At 43.8% G+C, this 24,632-nt stretch overlaps 1 protein-coding gene across 5 annotated transcripts in view; it reads left to right on the top strand.

The window, feature by feature from the left end:
* LOC106578501 (dihydropyrimidine dehydrogenase [NADP(+)]) overlaps positions 1–24,632 on the top strand; it is a 208,077-nt gene that overhangs the window by 152,683 nt on the left and 30,762 nt on the right. The gene's annotated exons all lie outside the window — the stretch shown is intronic.

Genomic DNA, 24,632 nt, shown 5'->3' with positions numbered 1-24,632 from the left:
AGAGAGAGAGACCCCACAGAGCACCAGGACAGCAACACAATTAGACCCAACCAAATCATGAGAAAACAAAAAGATAATTACTTGACACATTGGAAATTATGAATAAAAAACTGAGCAAACTAAAATGCTATTTGTCCCTAAACAGAGTGTACACAGTGGCAGAATACCTGACCACTGTGACTGACCCAAAATTAAGGAAAGCTTTGACTATGTACAGACTCAATGAGCATAGCCTTGTAATTGAGAAAGGCCGCCGTAGGCAGAAATGGCTCTTAAGAGAAGACCGGCTATATGCACACTGCCCACAAAATGAGGTGGAAACTGAGCTGCACTTCCTAACCTCCTGCCAAATATATGACCATATTAGAGACACATATTTCCCTCAGATTACACAGACCCACAAAGAATTCGAAAACAAATCCAATTTCGATAAACTCCGATACTGTGTCTATTGGGTGAAATACAACAGTGTGCCATCACAGCAGCAAGATGTGTGACCTGTTGCCACAAGAAAAGGTCAACCAGTGAAGAACAAACACCATTGTAAATACAACATATATTTATGTTTATTTAGTTTCCCTTTTGTACTTTAACAATTTGCACATCGTTACAACACTGTATATAGCCATACAATGACATTTGAAATGTCTCTATTCCTTTGGAACTTTTGTGAGTGTGATGTTTACTGTTATTTTTTTTATTCTATTTCACTTGCTTTGGCAATGTAAACATATGATTCCCATGCCAATAATGCCCTTTGAATTGAATTGAATTGAGAGAGATGCGGAGAGAGAGTAACAAAGAGGAGAGAGACAGAGAGAAGGAGAGAGACAGAGAGAAGGAGAGAGACAGAGAGAAGGAGAGAGACAGAGAGAAGGAGAGAGACAGAGAGAAGGAGAGAGACAGACAGAGAAGGAGAGAGACAGACAGAGAAGGAGAGAGACAGACAGAGAAGGAGAGAGAGACAGAGAAGGAGAGAGAGACAGAGAAGGAGAGAGAGACAGACAGAGAGAGACAGAGAGAGAAGGAGAGAGACAGACAGAGAAGGAGAGAGACAGACAGAGAAGGAGAGAGACAGACAGAGAAGGAGAGAGACAGACAGAGAAGGAGAGAGACAGACAGAGAAGGAGAGACGGAGACAGAGAAGGAGAGACGGAGACAGAGAAGGAGAGACGGAGACAGAGAAGGAGAGACGGAGACAGACAGAGAGAAGGAGAGAGACAGAGAGAAGGAGAGAGACAGAGAGAAGGAGAGAGACAGAGAGAAGGAGAGAGACAGAGAGAAGGAGAGAGACAGAGAGAAGGAGAGAGACAGAGAGAAGGAGAGAGACAGAGAGAAGGAGAGACCGAGAGAAGGAGAGACCGAGAGAAGGAGAGACCGAGAGAAGGAGAGAGAGACCAAGAGAGAGACCAAGAGAAGGAGAGAGACCAAGAGAAGGAGAGAGACCGAGAGGAGAGAGACCGAGAGAAGGAGAGAGACCGAGAGAAGGAGAGAGACCGAGAGAGACCGAGAAGGAGAGACAAAGAGGAGAGAGATAGAGAAATTCTTACTTGCAAGCTCTCTTCAACAGTGCAGTAGACATCAGAAATGTTCACAAATAAGTAACAAAAACTAAAATAATAGTTTGGAAATATATACACAGTAAGAATAGTACAGTACACTATTTTTTATTTATAACACATTACTCACAGTTTACAGAACATAAAGTAAACAAAATAAATATACCCCAGCCTCCTCCTTTTTCCCCATTATTTGTCTGGCTACGTGATGTAACTACCTAGAAGGTGAGAGAAAGACAGAGGTTGGTGGTTGTGTTTCTGCTCCGCTACAGTCTTTCTGTAATCTAGCGCTAAGTACAGTACACCTCTGTCTCTGTGTCAGTGTGTCCTTGGTAATAAGAGGTCTTGGTGTTTCGCTCCATGGCTGCAGCATTCTACGGAGGAGAGAGAGAAACAAAGAGAGAGAGAGTGAAAGGGAGAGAGAGAGTGAGAGAGAGAAGCGGGTGGGGGAGAGGAGTAGTGATTGTCATTCTGGAGGGCTCTGCTGCTCTGCAGACGTGAGCGCTGGGTAATGATGGCGGGGGAACGGGGCTGTGCCGGCTGAGAGAAGAACAGGTTTTGGCTGAGGGGATTGGTTCCTAAGCCAATGCCTAATTCACAGATCCTATGTTAAGCCACATTATCTCTGCCTGTATGAACTAATGTGCCGAGATGCCCCCTAAACATTTTCCCTGGGATGAGATGGGAATCATGGGATGGAAACCGGGAGAGGAGTTAGCTAGCGTTAGACACATGTCGGTGTTTGAGGCATTAATGCCCAACTCCCTCCCCCTCATCCTGCCTTTGTAGTCAATGGCATCCATTTGCAGGTCATAACACATAACGTTAATGTTGGAAGGCCTCGGAATAGCCGAACAAGTTCTTTATATTTACATTTTTATTCATCTCCAGGAGAGAGGAGACACACACACACACACACACACACACACACACACACACACACACTGACATACACTCTCAAACACACACAGAGCCACAATACATAAACACACTCACTCACTCACTCACTCCCTCACTCATACACACTCACACACCCACACACAGAGCCACGGCACACACACAGCCAGCCACAGTACAGTAAGTCTGATTAATTAAAAATGCAGTGCTGGTCAGCGCCGTGACTACCTGATTGACTTCTCAGCCGCTGTCAAGATTTCAATATCATGTTAAATATTTTCTAAAGGCCAGAGCCTTAAATCTCAGGGGCCGGCACTAGACAGCGAGCTGTGAACGTAACCATAGGCTAACTGCTAATGATAAGAATAGAGGGTGTGATGAGGCGTCTGTAATACAGTCATTGGATTAGGCCATCAATCACCCGGCATCTCCGGGGACAACGGTGAGGAGGAGACCAAATGGTGACAAGAGAAATTAGGAACAGAGCATGACTGGAATATTTGTTTTCCCTCCTATTTCTTTCTTCTCTATCTCTCTTACACTTTATCTTTCTCTCTCTCACACACTCTTTCGGTGAGCTCTCTCTTCCTCTCCCTCCCTCGCTCTCTCTCTCTCCCTCTTTCTCTCCCTCTCTCTCTTGCTCTCACTCTCTCTTCCTCTCTCTCCCGCCAACCTCTCTCTCTCTCTCTCTCCACCTCTCTCTCTCTCTCATTCCGTTATCTGCTGGTCAAGCTGTATTTCTCTTGAGATGCACAGGAAGCCGTTCTACCCGCCAGCCCCTGGAAACAGAATGCATTCTCTCCTCATGATTGGATTGTGAAGGCTCTACCCATAATCCCTTTGGCTTTTATTTAAGCAAAATATGTTCACAAGGCAAGGAAACACTGTATAGTATGTGCACTATGAATATTATCCCTAGATTTTTCCTTTAGAACCAAAGCTCCATTATAAGCTATTAACCAATGACTGCTATTTCCATGCAGTTTCTGAGGAAAACATATTTTGGAGTATCTGTTCAGAGAAACCCCAGTGTGTCCTGAAGCCCTGGGTTAAGGTGAGGTGGATGGAGCTCTCTGATTGCTCACAGAAAATGTATTATTGACTAGCATGCACTTTGCAAACATAACAGTTAGATTACCACAGCTCACTGTCTACTTCTGTGACTATCTAAATACTGTGTCTATCTTGGCTTTCATCACAAAATATTTATATTGACCATTCAAGCTGCTCTGAGTACAGCCCTTATATAGAAAGTAAACGCTTGTATAGAAAGTGTTTTTTATTCCATAAACATATGTATTTATAATGCCCATTATATACAGGAGATTACATACGGTATTGTATTTTCCTGATGTTCCCTAGTAGAGGTCCATAATTGTCTGGTCTCTGTTTCCGTACCTCTTCTTCCTTATCTTCTTTCTCTCCATTTTTTTTGTACAGCAGGACCATTGTCTTTTTTTAAATCTGCAATATGTTACTTTTTGGGCTACCTGACCAAATTCACATAGAAATGTGAGTTGTAGATCTGTCATTCTCATCGAAAGCAGTTCTAAGAAGCTATTTCTATGCTTCCCGTTCTTAAGTTTTGTTTTTGCGTCTTTTACTTTTGGTTTTGTACACCAGTTTCAAACAGCTGAAAATACAATATTTTTGGTTATGGAAAATATATTTCGCAGCAGTTTAGATGGTGCAATGATTCTCTACACTGGACTTGCTTGTTTTGTCACATAAAATGAAAGTAGGCAAACTATTAGAATTTTACTAACCAGGAAATTGCGGAGTGATTTCTGCATAGTGCATCTCTAATGTAATCTGACATTTACTGTTAGCAACTCAGTATTTTTCCCACTGGCGTATTTTTACCTCTGTGGTACACTAAGTCTTAATTTCCCACTGATAAGTTCTATATTATTGAGTGTAAGAACAATAAAACAGTAATTTGATTAATGTTATTTCCAGACTACACATCTAGATCTGTGATAATTGAGCTGGTTAGGCGTTCATTGTCTGCTGTGAGAACTACTTTTCTTCCCTCTCTCTCTTTCTCTCATTTTACCTCAGTTGCAGCAAATTCATTGCCACAATGAAAAAAAAAGAGCAGTAAAAGAAATGCATTTATTCACAGAGTATGCAAGGAGCACCAAAGGGGACTAACTCAGGGTAACAAGTGCTATTCAATAATCCTAAATATTCATTGCTATCAGTTTGCTATATTTTAAGTTTCATGCTTATTCTACCATAACATGTCTCTTACAATGCTGTGCACAGCGCTGTAAGCACACACCACATCATTTATTGATGCCATACAGCCTTGCAGCCTCTTCACGTGTCCTAACATTGTTTACCATACTGCTGTATGTCTATGGAGGGGAGAGATGGAGGGAGAGAAGACATGCCTGTTGTGAACTTGCTCTGAAAGAATGAGGATGTTCTGTTACTGTTCACAGAGTTCTCTGTAATATTTTGAGGCAGATGATGCTTCAACTGTTATTTCCACATAATATTTTTCCTAGGTGTGGGCAAATATTTTTGATTCACTGTTCATTTTTCTTTGTGCATTATAAGAGCAGTTATTGTTCACCAGATTCTACAAAGTTACAAAGACCTCCTGCCCCCCCCCCCCCATCCAAATATTGAATAGCTAGCCCTCTGCCTTATCTTAACCACCCAAGCCATGGCCTGTTCACCCCGCTACCATCTAGAAGGGGGAGACAGTACAGGTGCATCAAAGTTGGGACCGAGAGACTGAAAAACAGCTTACATCTCCAGGCCATCAGACTGTTAAATTGTCACCACTAGCCAGCCTCCACCCAGTACCCTGCCCTGAACTTAGTCACTGTTTCTAGCTGGCTACCACCCGGTACCCTGCCCTGCACCTTAGAGACTGCTGCCCTATGTCAATAGTCATTGAACACTGGGTACTTTAATAATGTTCGCATACTGTTTTACCCACTTCACATGTACAGTGCATTCAGAAAGTATTCAGACCCCTTGACTTTTTCCACATTTTGTTATGTTATAGCCTTATTTTAAGATGGATTCAATAATTTTTTCCCACAAACAATCTACACACAATACCCCATAATGACAAAGCAAGAATTAGATTTTTGCAAATGTATAAAAAAAAAACTGAAATATCACATTTACATAAGTATTCAGACCCTTTACTCAAGCACCTTTGGCAGCGATTACAGCCTTGAGTCTTCTTGGGTATGATGCTACAAGCTTGGCATGCCTGTATTTGGGGAGTTTCTCCCATTCTTCTCTGCAGATCCTCTCAAGCTCTGTCAGGTTGGATACCAGCTATTTTCAGGTCTCTCCAGAGATGTTTGATCGGGTTCAACTCCGGACTCTGGCTGGGCCAATCAAAGACATTCAGAGACTTGCCCCGAAGCCATTCTTGCGTTGTCTTGGCTGTGTGCATAGGGTCATTGTCCTGTTGGAAGGTGAACCTTCGCCCCAGTCTGAGGTCCTGAAAGGTCTAGAGCAGGTTTTCATCAAGTATCTATCTGTACGTTGCTTCGTTCATCTTTCCCTCAAGCCTGACTAGTCTCCCAGTCCCTGCCGCTGAACAACATCCCCTCACAATGATGCTGCCACCACCATGCTTCACCGTAGGGATGGTGCCAAGTTTCCTTCAGGCGTGACACTTGGCATTCAGGCCAAAGAGTTCAATCTTGGTTTCATCAGACCAGAGAATCTTGTTTTTCATTGTCTTAGTCCTTTAGGTGCCTTTTGGCAAACTCAAAGCAGGCTATCATGTGCCTTTTACTGAGGAGTGGCTTCCGTCTGGCCATTCTACCATAAAGGCCTGATTGGTGGAGTGCTGCAGAGATGGTTGTCCTTCTGGAAGGTTCTCCCATCTCCACAGAGGAACTATGGAGCTCTTTCTGAGTGACCATCGGGTTCTTGGTCACCTCTCTGGCCAAGGCCCTTCTCCCCCGATTGCTCAGTTTGGCTGGGCAGACAGATCTTGGAAGAGTCTTGGTGCTTCCAAACTACTTCCATTTAAGAATGATGGGGGTCTCTGTGTTCTTTGGGGCCTTCAATGCTCCAAATCAATTTAATTTACCAAAGGTGGACTCCAATCAAGTAGAAACATCTCAAGGATGATCAATGGAAACAGGATGCACCTGAGCTCAATTTCGAGTCTCATATCAAAGGGTCCGAATACTTATGTAAATAAGGTATTTCATTTGTATTTTTCATACATTGCAAAAAATTCTAAAAACCTGTTTTCGCTTTGTCATTATGGGGTATTGTGTGTAGAATGAGAGGGGAAAACATTTTAATCCATTTTAGAATAATGCTGTAACGTAAAAAAATGTGGAAAAAGTCAAGGGGTCTGAATACTTTCCGAATGCACTGTGTATACACTCATAGAAAAAAAGGTGCTATCTAGAACTAAAAATGGTTCTTCGGCTGTCCCCTTTTGGTTCCAGGTAGAACCCTTTTTGGTTCCATGTAGAACCCTTTCCACAGAGGTTTCTATATGGAACCAAAAAGTGTTGGGGACAGCCACTGAACCCTTTTGGAACCCTTTTTTCTAAGAATGTACTGTATTATATTCAGGGCTCGTCCTATCTACTGCTACACACACCTTTTCTATTCACATACTGTCCATCCTGTCTATACACACCATCATATACAAAAATATAGACCCTATATGCAACAATTTCTAACATTTTACTGAGTTACAGTTCATATTAGCAAATCAATTAGGCCCTAAACTATGGATTTCACATGACTTGGAATACAGATATGAATCTGTGGTCACAGATACCTTCAAAAAGGTTGTGGTGTAGATCAGAAAACCAGTCGGTATCTGGTGTGCAGTGGGACATCTCCTTCGCATAGAGTTGATCAGGCTGTTGATTGTGGCCTGTGGAATGTTGTTCCACTCCTCTTCCATGAATGTGCAAAGTTGCTGGATATTGGCGGGAACCGGAACACGTTGTCGTACACTTCGATCCAGAGCATCCCAGACATGCTCAATGCGTGACGTCTGGTGAGTATGCAGGCCATGGAAGAACTGGGACATTTTCAGCTTCCAGGAATTGTGTACAGATCCTTGCGACATGGGCTGTGCATTATCATGCTGAAACATGAGGTGATGGTAGCGGATGAATGGCACGACAATGGGCCTCAGGATCTGATCATGGTATCTCTGTGCATTCAAATTGCCAATAAAATGCAATTGGGTTCGTTGTCCGTAGCTTATTCCTGACCATACTATAACCCCACCTACACCATGGGGCACTCTGTTCACAACGTTGACATCAATGAAACGCTCACCCACACGACGCCATAAACATACGTGGTCTGCAGTTGTGAGGCCGGTTGGATGTTGGAGGCGGCTTATGGTAGAAAAATTTACATTAAATTATCTGGAAAAAGTTCTGGTGGATATTCCTGCAGTCAGCATGCCTATTGCACGATCCCTCAAAACTTGAGATATCTGTGGCATTGTGTTGTGTGACAAAACTCCACATTTTAGAGTGGCCTTTTATTGTCCCCAGTTCAAGGTGCACCTGTGTAATGATCATGCTGTTTAATCAGCTTCTTGACATGCCAGACCTGTCAGGTGGATGGATTATCTTGGCAAAGGAGAAATGCCCACTAACAGGGATGTAAACAAATTTGTGGACAAAATTTAAGAGAAATAAGCTTTTTGTGCGTATAGAAAATGTCTACTCTGGGATATTTTATTTCAGCTCATGAAACATAAGACCAACACTTTACATGTTGCCTTTATATTTTTGTTCAGTATATATCTAAGGGATAATCCATGAGGGGCTATGCGTTGTATGGATAATAATGAACGACATGGAAGGTGTGTTACACGAATCGCTAGCAGAGTGGAACTGACCTTCCACAGAGTTTTGTTATTTTCCAGAGAACGCCAGGAACCCCGAGTTGATTATCCCTTTTATGCCATGGCTATAATTTAACACATTTGCCAAATAGAAATGTGTTCATTTTCTGTTAGAAAAGTGTTCAACATCCACTGAAATAGCGAGCAAGTTTACTAGATACTGTAGCTACAGTAGTTGGCGTGGTAACCAAACAAACAGACTTGATAGTTTAGCTAACTAAACCATCAGTATAATTGAATTCAACAATGCCAGTACTGTTTTGATTTCAACTTTTGCTTTCAAAAGCAGCTCAAACATAGAACATGTAAGAATGAATTATAGCCATTGAATTCTACTTATTAAGCAATAAGGCCTAAGGTGGTGTGGTATATGGCCAATATACCACGGCTAAGGGCTGAACTTTTGCACGACGCAGCGGGGAGTGCCTGGACACAGCCCTTAACCGTGGTATATTGGCCATATGATATTTCTTAATTCCTTTATTTAAATTTGAGGGATTGGTGTATATTGTTTTGTATTATTAAGTATTACTGCACTGTTGGAGCTAGAAACATAAGCATTTCGATGCACCTGTGATAACATCTTCAACTTATGTGTACGCGACCAATACATTTTTATTTGACCTTGCTTACTCTTTAGCCATTATAATCAAGCCAGAGAGGAGACAGAGGTCTTTGCCTAGCATTGGGTCCTCTCTTGGTCCTGTGTGTGTTATGAGTGTCAGACAGGATAGGAGCAAGTTTGTGTGTGTGTGTGTGTGTGTGTGTGTGTGTGTGTGTGTGTGTGTGTGTGTGTGTGTGTGTGTGTGTGTGTGTGTGTGTGTGTGTGTGAGAGGGGATAGATCCAGAGGCAGTGGCCGGTGGCCTTTGCAGACCCTGAATACCAAATGCTGGTATCAAACTTCTGCATTATGCATCTTTAAAGCCCCACACAAAGATAGCCATCGCTGCTATCTATCGGACTGAAACCCACCCAGTTGCTTTGTAGCCTACCGCCCAGACAAAAAGGCCACACAGTCAATGAAGAGGCTTCCATTATTATTCCATACAAATGTAAAGTTCTAATAAATGGATTAATGTGAAAGGAAGGAAAGAAGGTCTAGTATTTGATGGGGGTTGTGTAGTCAGTTCCAATCATGCCCTTCAGTTCACCTTCTCATATTCACTGTTATTACTTATCCATCCATCTCTCACATTATACTGTATGTCACATGTCCAGATATTTGATGATCTGGTTTGGGAAATTATCTGAGACATGTTTGAACCACAACAAATACTGAAACACATGAATATTGTATGCAATTCCAAACGAATGGCAATATTGTATATCTTATGAAGCACAATTGATGTTTCTACTCACTCTGCTCCAAACAAGCTTGCACTATGCAGGCCTCTAGCTCCTATTAATATACTGTAGATCTAGACTCAATAGCCATGAACTTAATTGCTCCTTTGGATGTGTATTTTCTCCCTCTAGTTGGATGAAAAGCAGCCGATTCTGAGAAGCAGCAGATACTCCTGCCTGATTCCTACACATCTGTCTGTCTGTCGGTCTGTCTAGAATTATTCATCAAAAGTAGCAGGTGTATCGTGAGCCGCATGTGTAAGCAGCCATCGTGTATCACTAGAGAGAGAAGATATTTATATACAGTGAGGGGGAAAAAGTATTTGATCCCCTGCTGATTTTGTACGTTTGCCCACTGACAAAGAAATGATCAGTCTATAATTTTAATGGTAGGTTTATTTGAACAGTGAGAGACAGAATAACAAAAATATCCAGAAAAACGCATGTGAAAAATGTTATAAATTGATTTGCATTTTAATGAGGGAAATAAGTATTTGAACCCCTCTCAATCAGAAAGATTTCTGGCTCCCAGGTGTCTTTTATACAGGTAACTAACTGAGATTAGGAGCACACTCTTAAAGGGAGTGCTCCTAATCTCACCTTGTTACCTGTATAAAAGACTCCTGTCCACAGAAGCAATCAATCAATCAGATTCCAAACTCTCCACCATGACAGGGGATCAAATATTATTTTCCCTCACTGTATATATACTACCGTTCAAAGGTTTGGGGTCACTTAGATATGTCCTTGTTTTTGAAAGAAAAGCACATTTGTTGTCCATTAAAATAACATCAAATTGATCAGAAATGCAGTGTAGACATTGTTAATGTTGTAAATGACTATTGTAGCTGGAAACGGCTGATTTTGAATGGAATATTTACAAAGGCGTACAGCGGCCCATTATCAGCGACCATCACTCCTGTGTTCCAATGGCACATTGTGTTAGCTAATCCAAGTAAAAATGCTAATTGATCATTAGAAAACCCTTTTGCAATTATGTTAGCACAGCTGAAAACTGTTGTTCTGATTAAAGAAGCAATACAACTGGCCATCTTTAGACTAGTTGAGTATCTGGAGCATCAGCATTCACAGAACAGCTCCCTTCACAGAACAGCGCAAACTGGCTCTAAACAGAGTAGAAAGAGGAGTGGGAGGCCCGGTGCACAACAGCAAGAGGACAAGTACATTAGAGTGTCTAGTTTGAGAAACAGACGCCTCACAAGTCCTCAACTAGCAGCTTCATTAAATAGTATCCTCAAAACACCAGTCTCAACGTCAACAGTGAAAAGGCGACTCCGGGATGCTGGCCTTCTAGGCAGAGTTGCAAAGAAAAAGCCATATCTCACACTGGCCAATAAAAATAAAATATTAAGATGGGCAAAAGAACACAGACACTGGACAGAGGAACTCTGCCTATAAGGCCAGCATAGAAGGCCAGCAACATCTGGAATCATGTAGTAACCGTAAAAGTGTAGTAACCAAAAACCATGTAGTAACCAAAGAAAAATAAATCTAAATATACACTGCTCAAAAAAATAAAGGGAACACTTAAACAACACATCCTAGATCTGAATGAAAGAAATAATCTTATTAAATACTTTTTTCTTTACATAGTTGAATGTGCTGACAACAAAATCACACGAAAATAATCAATGGAAATCCAATTTATCAACACATGGAGGTCTGGATTTGGAGTCACACTCAAAATTAAAGTGGAAAACCACACTACAGGCTGATCCAACTTTGATGTAATGTCCTTAAAACAAGTCAAAATGAGGCTCAGTAGTGTGTGTGGCCTCCACGTGCCTGTATGACCTCCCTACAACGCCTGGGCATGCTCCTGATGAGGTGGCGGATGGTCTCCTGAGGGATCTCCTCCCAGACCTGGACTAAAGCATCCGACAACTCCTAGATAGTCTGTGGTGCAACGTGGCGTTGGTGGCTGGAGCGAGACATGATGTCCCAGATGTGCTCAATTGGATTCAGGTCTGGGGAACGGGCGGGCCAGTCCATAGCATCAATGCCTTCCTCTTGCAGGAACTGCTGACACACTCCAGCCACATGAGGTCTAGCATTGTCTTGCATTAGGAGGAACCCAGGGCCAACCGCACCAGCATATGGTCTCACAAGGGGTCTGAGGATCTCATCTCGGTACCTAATGGCAGTCAGGCTACCTCTGGCGAGCACATGGAGGGCTGTGCGGCCCCCCAAAGAAATGCCACCCACACCATGACTGACCCACCGCCAAACCGGTCATCTTGGAGGATGTTGCATGCAGCAGAACGTTCTCCACGGCGTCTCCAGACTCTGTCACGTCTGTCACATGTGCTCAGTGTGAACCTGCTTTCATCTGTGAAGAGCACAGGGCGCCAGTGGCGAATTTGCCAATCTTGGTGTTCTCGGGCAAATGCCAAACGTCCTGCACGGTGTTGGGCTGTAAGCACAACCCCCACCTGTGGACGTCGGGCCCTCATACCACCCTCATGGAGTCTGTTTCTGACCGTTTGAGCAGACACATGCACATTTGTGGCCTGCTGGAGGTTATTTTGCAGGGCTCTGGCAGTGCTCCTCCTGCTCCTCCTTGCACAAAGGTGGAGGTAGCGGTCCTGCTGCTGGGTTGTTGCCCTCCTACGGCCTCCTCCACGTCTCCTGATGTACTGGCCTGTCTCCTGGTAGCGCCTCCATGCTCTGGACACTACGCTGACAGACACAGCAAACCTTCTTGCCACAGCTCGCATTGATGTGCCATCCTGGATGAGCTGCACTACCTGAGCCACTTGTGTGGGTTGTAGACTCCGTCTCATGCTACCACTAGAGTGAAAGCACCGCCAGCATTCAAAAGTGACCAAAACATCAGCCAGGAAGCATAGGAACTGAGAAGTGGTCTGTGGTCTCCACCTGCAGAACCACTCCTTTATTGGGGGTGTCTTGCTTATTGCCTATAATTTCCACCTGTTGTCTATTCCATTTGCACAACAACATGTGAAATTTATTGTCAATCAGTGTTGCTTCCTAAGTGGACAGTTTGATTTCACAGAAGTGTGATTGACTTGGAGTTACATTGTGTTGTTTAAGTGTTCCCTTTATTTTTTTGAGCAGTATATTTTATATTTGAGATTCTTCAAATAGCCAACCTTTGCCTTGATGACAGCTTTGCAGACTCTTGGTATTCTCTCAACCAGCTTCACCTGGAATGCTTTTCAACAGTCTTGAAGAAGTTCCCACATATGCTGAGCACTTGTTGGCTGCTTTTCCTTCACTGCGGTCTGACTCATCCCAAACCATCTCAATTTGGTTGAGGTCAGGGGATTGTTGTGGCCAGGTCATCTGATGCAGCACTCCACCACTCTCCTTTTTGGTAAAATAGCCCTTACACAGCCTGTTGGTGTGTTGGGTCATTGTCCTGTTGAAAAACAAATGATAGTCCCACTAAGCCCAAACCAGATGGGATGGTGTATCGCTGCAGAATGCTGTGGTAGCCATGCTGGTTAAGTGTGCCTTGAATTCTAAATGAATCACAGACAGTGTCACCAGCAAAGCACCCCCACACCATAACACCTCCTCCTCCATGCTTTACGGTGGGAAATACACATGTGGAGATCATCCGTTCACCCACATCGCGTCTCACAAAGACACGGCGGTTGGAAACAAAACTCTCAAATTTGGACTCCAGACCAAAGGACAGATTTCCACCGGTCAAATGTCCATTGCTTGTGTTTCTTGGCCCAAGCAAGTCTCTTCTTCTTATTGGTGTCCTTTAGTAGTGGTTTCTTTGCAGCAATTCAACCATGAAGGCCTGACACACACAGTCTCCTCTGAACAGTTGATGTTGAGATGTGAAGCATTTATTTCTGTGAAGCAATTATGTGGGCTGCAATTTCTAAGGCTGGTAACTCTAATGAACTTATCCTCTGCAGCAGAGGTAACTCTGGGTGTTCCATTCCTGTGGCGGTCCTCATGAGAGCCTGTTTCATCATAGCTCTTGATGGATTTTGCGACTGCACTTGAAGAAACTTGAAATGTTCCGAATTGACTGACCTTCATGTCTTAAAGTAATGATGGACTGTCATTTGTCTTTGCTTTTTAGAGTTGTTCTTGCCATAATATGGACTTGGTCTTTTACCAAATAGGGCTATCGTCAGTATACCCCCATACTTTGTCACAACACAACTGATTGTCTCAAACGCATTAAGAAGGAAAGAAATTCCACAAATTAACTTTTAAGAAGGCACACCAGTTAATTGAAATGCATTCCAGGTGACTTCCTCATGAAGCTGGTTGAGAGAATGCCAAGCGTGTGCAAAGTTGTCAAGGCAAAGGTTAGCTATTTGAATAATCTCAAATATAAAATATATTTAGATTTGGTTAGTACATGATTCCATATCTGTTATTTCATAGTTTTGATGTCTTTACTATTCTTCTACAATGTAGAAAATAGTAAAAATAAAGAAAAATGAATAGGTAATCTAATACTTTTGACCGGTAGTGTATATATAGAGGGAGGGAGAGAGTAGATAGATAGATAGTAGAATATGTAGAGGGAGAGTGAAAGAATATTTAGAGAGAAAGAGTAGATAGAGAGAGAAAGAAAGAATTGATATAGAGAGATAAGGCTCAGCTTGCTGCAGTAACTGTGTATCACGGATTCCCTCTAGCTCTCCCTACTGGAAAACATGCATGTGGCTATGGCTGTATCTGAGCTGATGCAAAAGGCTGTGTTGAACAGATGTTTGTGTGTTTGTGTCTGTGTGTATGGCTGACACACCATACCCTGATGTTGGATAGACAGACGGGTTGTCAGAAGCCCAATGATGAGGAGGATGACCCAGAGAAAGATGTGTTGTTCAGAGACAACAGGACCTGTCGCTTCACTGGAGAGAGATGAGGAGGGGAGGAGAGGAGGGCTATGACAACAGGAGCTGTGCGTTGTGAAGGACAAGCAATAAGGTGTGAAACAATAGGAACAATGTTCAGGATGCTGGTCTTTTGTCAGATTGGAAAAGCAGTGAGAGACCAGGCTTTAAGTCTTGGCAAAACACACATGCACGTAAAGACGCACAAACACACACATTCACATACACACACACACCAGGGTATCAGAGAAGCTGGACCTGTGGAGTGAATAGTGTGAGTGTTGAATCCTCCAGCCCCTTTCTGCTCATCCATTACTAATACAATGAAAGGCTCCACTAACCCCACAGACAAAGACCAGGCGTCTCATCTGGAAAGTGATTTGCGCTGGCAAATAAATTCCAGAGGCGTATGTTGTTGTGAGTGTCACCCAACATAATACTCACAGCAGTGTGCGGTGCTGCTCTCCCTCCCTGACTCACTCCCCCTAGGCTAAGTTGACTGTGATTTGCCTGAGTAGATTAGGTGGCTTTAGGTGGCGTCAGATTGCATTTTGATGGGATACAGTGTTGAATGGTGTTCAGGGAGATAAAGATGTCGCTCCGCCGAGGTGAGATGGTCTGAGAGCGGAGGAGAGAGGGGGGAGGGAGAGAAAGGGGGAGGGAGAGAGGAAAGGACCGAGAAAGACAGGGATGGTGGGGTAGAGAGCTGATTAGAGAGAGAGAGAGATGGAGAGAGAGAGACTAAGAGAGGAAGAGGAGCGGACAAGCTTTTTGTAATCCATAACGCTCATATGGTCCAGGCAGCTGGCTGGATTAGCCTGAAAAGCATGTCATATTGGCGCTGACAACAGTCTCTTTCACAACAGTCTCTTTGACTTGGCTGAAGCCAAGCTGACGCTCTCCAGCCACCATGTCTATAGCAGCGTCCCAAATAGCACCATCCCAGCTAACAATTCTACAGAGAGAACGTTTTTGTAATGTTACACATAATGTTCCCCTAATGTTTGAGTGTCCAGTTTCCTGTTAGTTAGGGGAACATTCTAATTTAGAAAAAAACATCTGAGAACCTTTTTAGCATGTTTTGGTGTTAAAGTTAGGAGAAGATTACCTTAATGTCAAACAGAACTTATCTAGAATATAAGAATATCAGAATATACAACATTAATGTTCTAGGTGCGTTTTATGGGATGTTGCAAGAACATTCCTGTGTCCAGTTTTTTTTTAGGGTTAGGAGAATATTCCATCAACGTCCTACCAAACATACACAGAATGTGGTTACAATGTTCTCAGAATATAAGAAATTAATGTTCTAGACAAGTTTCATGAGAATGTTGCAATAACATTCCTATGTCCTGTTTAAGGGTTAGGAGAATATTCCATCAATGTCCCACCAAACATACACAGGAAATGGTTGCCATGTTCTCAGAATATAAGATATGAATGTTGTAGACACATTTCATTTGACGACATAGGGACAGGGTTGGGTAGGTACTTTCTAAACTTAATCTTTTACAGTTACTAGTTACCTGTCCACATTTTATCAGTAACATAACTTTTGTATTATCCATATGCAGTAATGTAATCTAATCTGATTACTTTCAGTTACTTTTAGATTACTGTCCCTTTAAGAGGCGTTAGGAATATTACCAATTGAACAACATCCATTGCAGGATAAATCAATGTTAGAGTTTACATAGTTGGCCATAAATGGATGTTGCATTTTACTTTAAGGTTTGGTTATATAGGCTTCTTCTAACCCATTGCTTTCTACTACAGATAATAATATGATTAGGCTATATATTTCCAGTTATTTCAATTAATTTAATAATCATTGATCTTCAAGAAGAGGACTTGGAAATATGAAAATATAGATTAGTCAAATTGTATTACCTTAGCATAACCCAAAAACGAAGTACTTATTTAGCCTACCCTGTTTTTTATGATTTTGTTGTCATGGAGGACTGATTGGGCTCATTGCTTCAAGTTGGAAAAAGAATGCTGCTCTCATGGAATGGCATGCTTTGAGCACTACTGAGAAGTGTTATTAGCATGTGCGAAAATGAATGCCATATGCTGCATTTGCTGTAGGCCTATTGTTTACGTTTTTGTTGGTGACACTTTGATATCGCGATAATTTGCAGCTCTTTAAGTGTGAGAGTTTGAGCATGTGTCCGTTAGGGGAAGAAAAATCTATCAGCACGAAGACAGTTTGGAGCACAATACCATGGAGGAGTTTAGAAGAGAGGTACTCCCTCAAACTTGTATTTCATAGACTGGGATTCAAACTATGCAGCTTTTGCAAGAGCGCATTTTTCTCAGGTTGACGTTTATTGTCATGAGTCTTGCCCTGGAGGCAGAACTGAGCGGTTTCCGCTAGATGGGCCAGCTGCAAAGTCAAGATTGGCTATTTCTTAAAAATTCATGAAAACAAACATTTGCTTTTTGGTCTTAAGGTTAATGTTAGGCATTAGAGTTAACAGTTTGGTTAAGGTTAGGGTTAGCTTCAAAATGACTTTGTGGCTGTGCCAGCTAGTGACCACTCTGCAGAGCTGCCTCCAGAACATGAGTTGTCTCAATAAATGCAAGCTTGCACATTTTCACTGACTGTTCACTGGTCGCAAAAACAATGATGAATAGGCAGCTTAAACTTCTTCAAATAATTTGACATTTTTGTCATTTAGAAGACACTCTTATCCAGAGAAACGTACAATTAGTGCATTCATCTTAAGATAGCTAGGTGGGACAACCACATATCAAAGGCAAGTGTTGGTTCTGGAACGTTTGTATTTATGGATTATTTAAGATACTCTTTGAAGAGGTAGGGTTTCAGGTGCCAGGACAGAGAAGCGTTTGGACTGGGCTGAGCGGGAGCTGAGAGACCAGGGGGCCAAGAGACCAGAGGTGGTTTGAGCATAGCCTGAAGGTAGGGAAGGGCAGTACCTCTTGCTGCTCTGTAGGCAAGCGCCATGGTCTTGTTGTGGATGTGAGCTTCGACTGGAAGCCAGTGTATTGTACGGAGGAGTGGGGTGAGATGGGATAAGCGGGGAGCCCAGCCAACAGCAAATTGCAGTAGTCCAGATGGGAGATGACAAGTGCCTGGATTAGGACCTGTGCTACTTCCTGTGTGAGGTGAGGTCGTACTCTACGGATGTTGTAGAGCATAAACCTGCAGGAGCGAGTCAGTGATTTTATGTTTGCAGAGAAAGACAGGGAGTTCTTCCAGGGTCACGCCAAGGTTCTTTGCACTCTGGGAGGGCAACACTGTGGAGTTGTCAACCCTGATGGAGAGACCTTTGAGTGGGCAGGCCTTTCCCGGGAGGAAGAGCAGCTCCTTCTTGTCGAGGTTGAGATTGATGTGGTGGGCCAACATCCAAGCTTAGATGTCTGCCAGGCACGGAGAGATGCATGTCGCCACCTGGGTGTCAGAAGGGAGGAAGGAAGTAGTTGAATGGAATTATAGACGTGACCATGTGAGGATATGACGGAGCTGAGTGACTTTCTCTATAGAAGGAAGAGGAGAGGGCCTAGAACCGAGTCCTGGGGGACACAAGTAGTGACAGTACGTGGTGCAGACACAGATCCTCTCCACGTCAACTGGTAGGAGCGGATGCAATCCAAGAGTGTGCAGAGCCTGAGACGCCCAGCCCTGAGAGGGTGGAGAAGAGGATATGATGGTTCACTGAGTCGAAGGCAACAGATAGATCTAGGAGGATGAGGAAATAGGAGGGAGAGTTAGTTTGGCAGTGCGGAGAGCCTCCGTGACACAGAGAAGAGCAGTCTCGGTTGAGTGACCCGTCTTGAAGCCTCTAGTTAGGGTCAAGAAGATATTTCTGAGAGAGATAACGAGAGTTGATCAGAGCCAGCACGCTCAAGTGTTTTGGAAAGAAAAGAAAGAAGCGATACAAGTCTATAGTTTCTGACATCAGATGAGTCGAGTGTTGGTTTTCTTGAGAAGGGGAGCGACTCTACCCATTCTGAAGTCAGAGGGGACACAACCAGTGGTCAAGGATGAGTTGATGAGGGAAGTGAAGAATGGGAAAAGGTCAGGGTCGAGTGGGCAGGTTGTCGAGCGGCCAGACCTCACTAGTCGCTGGATTTCATCTGGAGAGGGGAGAAAGAGGTCAAGGCATAGGGTAGTTCTGTGTGAGTGGGACCAGTGGTCTCAATAGGCTGAGTGAATGAGAAGCGAATGTCGTCAACTTTCTTTTCAAAGTGGTTGACACAGTCGTCCGCAGAGAGGAGGGGTGGGGTGGAGGATTAAGGAGGGAGGAGAAGGTGGAAAAAGATTTCCTAGGGTTAGAGGCAGAAGTGGAAAAGGGTTTCCTAGGGTTAGAGTCAGAAGGTGGAAAAGACTTTCCTAGGGTTAGAGGCAGAAGGTGGAAAAGAGTTTCCTAGGGTTGGAGGCAGAAGCTTGACACTTACAGTGATAATAAGTGGCTACAGATGAAGAGAAGGCAGAAAGTAGGGAGTGAAAGGATGATAGGTCCTCCGAAAGTTTAGTTTTCCTCCATTTTCGCTCAGCTGCAAGCAGCTCTCGATGAGTCGCTCAGCCAACGAGCAGGAGGGGAGGGTCGAGCCGGACGGGAACAAACCGGACAGTGTGAGTCATAGGATGCGGAAAGGAAGGAGAGTAGGGTCGAAAAGGCAGAGACAGGAGGGAGAAGGATTTAGCAGAAGGGAGAGATGATAGGATATAAGAGGAGTAGTGGGAGGGAGAGCGAAGATTGTGACTGCGCATGACCATCTGGGTAGGGGTTGAGTGACTAGGGTAGGAGGAAAGGAAGACAGAAAATTAAACAAAGTAGTGATCAGAGACCTGGAGGGGGGTTGCAGAGAGATTAGTAGGGGAACAGCCTCTAGTAAAGATGAGGTAAAGCATATTGCCTGCCTTGTGAGTTGTAGGGAATTGGGAAATGGTGATGAGGGTAAAGAGAGAGTTGGAAAGAAATGAATGAAAGACAGACATCGGGAGGTTGAAGTTGTCAAGTACGAAGAGTGGTGAGCCATCGTCAGGAAATTAGCTAATCAGGGTGTGGAGCTCATTGAGGAACTTTCCAAGGGCACCTGATAGGCGATAGATGACAACAATGTTAAGCTTGAGTGGAGAAGTGACAGTGACAGCATGGAATTCGACCATTATTGGGTTAAAACACACATCTTAATTTGTCCACAACAACCACAATTCATAAGGCGCAAATAGCTGTACTGAACAAAAATATAAACGCAACCTCTAAATTGTTGGTCCCATGTTTCATGAGCTGAAATAAAATATCCCAGAATTTTTCCATACGCACAAAACATATTTATCTTTTGTGCACAAAAGAGTGAACATTTCTCCTTTGCGAAGATAAACCATCCACCTGACAGGTGTGGCATATCAAGAAGCTGATTAAACAGCATGGTCATTACACAGGTGCACCTTGTGCTTGGGGCAATAAAAGGCCACTCTAAAATGTGCAGTTTTGCCACACAACACAATGCCACAGATGTCTCAAGTTTTGAGGGTGTGTGCAATTGGCATGTTGACTGCAGGAATGTCCACCAGAACTGTTGCCAGATAATTTAATGTTAATTTCTCTACCATAACCGCAACGTTGTTTTAGAGAATTTGGCAGTACATCCAACCGGCCTCACAACCGCAGACCACGTGTAACCATACCAACCCAGGACCTCCACGTCCGGCTTCTTCACCTGTGGGATCATCTGAGACCAGCCACCCGGACAGCTGATGAAACTAAGGAGTATTTCTGTCTGTAATAACACCCTTTTGTGGGGGAAAACTCATTCTGATTGGCTGGGCCTGGCTCCAAAGTGGGTGGGCCTATGCTGTCCCAGGTCCACCCATGGCTGCACCCCTGCCCAGTCATGTAAAATCATTAAATTAGGGCCTAATGAATTTAATTAAATTGACTGATTTCCTTATATGAACTGTAACTCGGTAAAATTGTTGAAATTGCTGCATGTTGCATTTATATTTTTGTTCAGTACAAATGAAAGGAAAGGTGAAAGGGATAAGTACCTAAGAGAGCAGCAGTGTGATATCCATATCGCCCGTAGGCTACACCACTGCTGTCGTTCTTACCTCCAAGCCTTTATTGAAGTTGGATAATCTTTGGATTCCAACAGCATTTGCACCATTGGAAGACAGCTTGGACTGTAGCCTAAAAAAGCCTATTCTTGCTCTTTTGCCGCAATAAGCTTTGGTGTCATCATATTGGTCTCTAATTTGTAGTCAGACTCGCTCAGGTGGAACAAACTTAAACTTTCGCCTTTTTTCAGTGCTGATTTGAATGTTTTTGAGAAAGCAGAAAGGTGACAAATAATTTTTTATTTAAAAAGTGTATGTAATCTGATTACAATATTTCTGATGGTAACGTAACGGATTCAAGTTAGTTTTTTTGTAATCAGTTACATCTAACGGATTGCATGTAACCCTTTGCTCCCCAACCCTGTATAGGGAATAGGGTGCAATTTGGGACACGGCCCATAGCAACAACTCATTACAGAGTCACAGGAACAGCCTTCCAAACCAAATATACGCCAAACATGAGCTGATTTGGCTGTTACAATTGATTTGCCATGCAATGTTGTGGTGAAAGTATGGGGGTGGTATTGAAGGGATAGGGGGTAGTGGGTTAGCTATGGTTTGTTGTGGAAATGAGCAGGAGGAAGATACTACAGTACAAGAGGACAGAAGTATTTGGTGGATGTTACCAGTGGAGACTTGATGGAAAGACAGAGGTCTCAGAAACCATAAATACAGTCATAGAAACATATAGGAACATGCAGGCTGTGTTAACGTGCACAACTTGAGATATGAAGTTCTCTCTTGAACTTCTGCTATTTACAGATGCCTGCACACGTTAAAGGGCATCAGTCAGCCACACATGGAAGACAGCAACACAACCATATCCATGAATTACCCCATACTGTCATTAAGAAGTCTGACTAAAAGAAAAAACAAGAAGTGTCTTCTTTTCCCAGCATGTCAAAGCCCTAGAAAGCTCCGCTCTTCATGAATCTTCTAATGTTACACCCCTTATTTATTTACCTGTCTCTCCCACCTCCTGAATGAATTAAAGCCTCCAGTCCAATCCCACTGACAGATGGAGCAGTTTATCACATTAGATTTAACCTCATTTAGCAGGCAGGCTTTTCTTCCCATTGATCAGACACAGACATTGTCTACACTTATTTAGATCCAGAGACTGGAAGTCCCGCGCTATGGTAGGCCACGGGGAGAGTGAGCGATAGAGTGAGAGATGGAGAGGGGAGACTGGAACATCCCGTGCAATGCTAGGCCACAGGGAGAGAGGCAGAGAGACAGAGAGAGCGATAGAGAGTGAGGGATGGAGAGGTGGGGAGTGACATACAGAGCGAGAGACATACAGTGAGGGAAAGATTGCGACTGCACCCTGTAGTAGCCTTAACAGTCTGTATTAATGTAATACCCTGGGAAGATAAATGACAAGATATTCACTTCCCTCCATATTTCAAAAGACAGTTGGTGCAATACAGGCCTTTCTGATTCCCTATCCTCACTCTTATTTTCCCTCTTGCTTGTAGTCTTCTTATCACTTACGGTGAACTAATCTCATTTTTCCAAGATGGCGTAGCTGTCAGACGTCTGTTTTTGTTTTGTCCCGTCCCGTGTATGTATTGTTTTCTTCGTATATATTTCGCATAGATTTTTTATATTTTTAATCTCAATTTCCATCTACGGACTGAACATACTCTTCTGCAACCCGACTCACCCAATGTGGTATGGATCTGCTATTTTTTTATACTTTAGAACAGGAACCCCCATCAGTAGCTAGCCAGCTAACTAGCGACTAGCTAGTAGTCAGTTAGCCACTGCTAGTGGTCATCACCGTTAACTCGGACATCAGCCAGCCTCAGCCTGGTCAACTCCTGCCAGCCTGCACAGCACGATATCTACCCAGAGCATATCGGACTGCTTTACTCTACCACATCTCCGGATTTCTAACGCAAGCTCTGAACCTTTACACCGGATCATCGCAGCTAGCTAGCTGCTATCCGAGTGGCTACTCCTGGCTAACGTCTCTGTCCCAAAGCGAGCACCAGTTAGCCTGGAGCTAGCCTCAAGCTAGGCCCATCTCCCGGCTAGCCGAAAAGATTCCATCAGCCAATTCCTGGGCTGCAATACCTCTTTTGCCAATTGGCCTGGACCCCTTTACTGCCGACACGGTGCCCCGCCGATCCACGCCGACGTAACCGTCTGAGGGGGTTTCTACAGGCTCTTCCATTGCGATGTCCCCTGCAGGCCCATCTGCTAGCCTGCCAGCCCCGGCCTGCTAGCTGTTTGAATCGCCGTGTCTCCAGCTCGCCTAGCTACTCACTGGACCCTATGATCACTCTAGATGGCATGTGTGATCACTCTATGATCAGGCTACACATGCCTCTCCCTAATGTCAATATGCCTTATCTACTGCTGTTTTGGTTAGTGATTATTGTCTTATTTCACTGTAGAGCCTCCAGCCCTGCTCATTATGCCATAGCTAGCCCTTTTGTTCCACCCCCCACACATGCGGTGACCTCACCTGGCTTAAATGATGCCTCTAGAGACCAAACCTCTCTCATCGTCACTCAATGCCTAGGTATACCTCCACTGTACTCACATCCTACCATACCCTTGTCTGTACATTATGCATTGAATCTATTATTCCGCGCCCAGAAACCTGCTCCTTTTACTCTCTGTTCCGAACGCACTAGATAACCAGTTCTTATAGCCTTTAGCCATACCCTTATTCTACTCCTCCTCTGTTCCTCTGGTGATGTAGAGGTTAAGCCAGGCCCTGCAGCCCCCAGCATCACTCCCATTCCTCAGGCACTGTCATTTGTTGACTTCTGTAACTGTAAAAGCCTTGGTTTTATGCATGTTAACATTAGAAGCCTCCTCCCTAAGTTTGTTTTGTTCACTGCTTTAGCACACTCCGCCAACCCGGATGTCCTAGCCGTGTCTGAATCCTGGCTTAGGAAGGCCACCAAAAATCCTGAAATTTCCATCCCTAACTATACAATTTTCGGAACAAGATAGAACTGCCAAAGGGGGCGGAGTTGCAATCTACTGCCGAGTTAGCCTGCAGAGTTCTGTCATACTATCCAGGTCTGTGCCCAAACAATTTGAGCATCTACTTTTTAAAAATCCACCTTTCCAGAAACAAGTCTCTCACCGTTGTCGCTTGTTATAGACCCCCTTCAGCCCCCAGCAGTGCCCTGGACACCATATGTGAAATGATCGCCCCCCCCCCCCCATCTATCTTCAGAGTTCGTACTGTTAGGTGACCTAAACTGGGACATGCTTAACACCCCGACCATCCTACAATCTAAACTAGATGCCCTCAATCTCACACAAATTATCAAGGAACCTACCAGGTACAACCCTGAAACCAACTTGCCCTCTAAATACACCTCTGCTGTCTTCACTGCCTCATTGCCTGTGTGCGTAATGGGTCAGCGGTCAAACGACCACCCCTCATCACTGTCAAACGCTCCCTAAAACACTTCAGCGAGCAGGCCTTTCTAATCGACTTGGCCTGGGTATCCTGGAAGGATATTGACCTCATCTCATCAGTAGAAGATGCCTGGTTGCTCTGAACTGGATGTAGTCTATCACAGTGCCATCCGTTTTGTCACCAAAGCCCCATATACTATCCACCACTGCGACCTGTATGCTCTCGTTGGCTGGGCTTCACTACATATTCGTCGCTAAACCCACTGGCTCCAGGTCATCTATAAGTCTTTGCTAGGTAAAGCCCCACCTTATCTCAGCTCACTGGTCATCATAGCAACACCCACCCGTAGCAGGTATATTCCACTGGTCATCCCCAAAGCCAACACTTACTTTGACCGCCTTTCCTTCCAGTTCTCTGCTGCCAATGACTGGAACGAATTGCAAAAATCTCTGAAGCTGGAGTCTTATATCTCCCTCTCTAACTTTAAGCATCAGCTGTCAGAGCAGCTTACCGATCACTGTACCTGTACACAGCCAATCTGTAAATAGCACATCCAACTACCTCATCCCCATATTATTACTTACCCTCTTGCTCTTTTGCACCCCAGTTTCTCTACTTGCACATCAT

Source organism: Salmo salar, chromosome ssa19 (genome assembly GCF_905237065.1).
Source record: "Salmo salar chromosome ssa19, Ssal_v3.1, whole genome shotgun sequence".
Lineage (NCBI taxonomy): Eukaryota > Metazoa > Chordata > Actinopteri > Salmoniformes > Salmonidae > Salmo > Salmo salar.
Note: the sequence above shows the minus strand (reverse complement) of the source record. Positions and strands in the feature narration are given on the sequence as shown.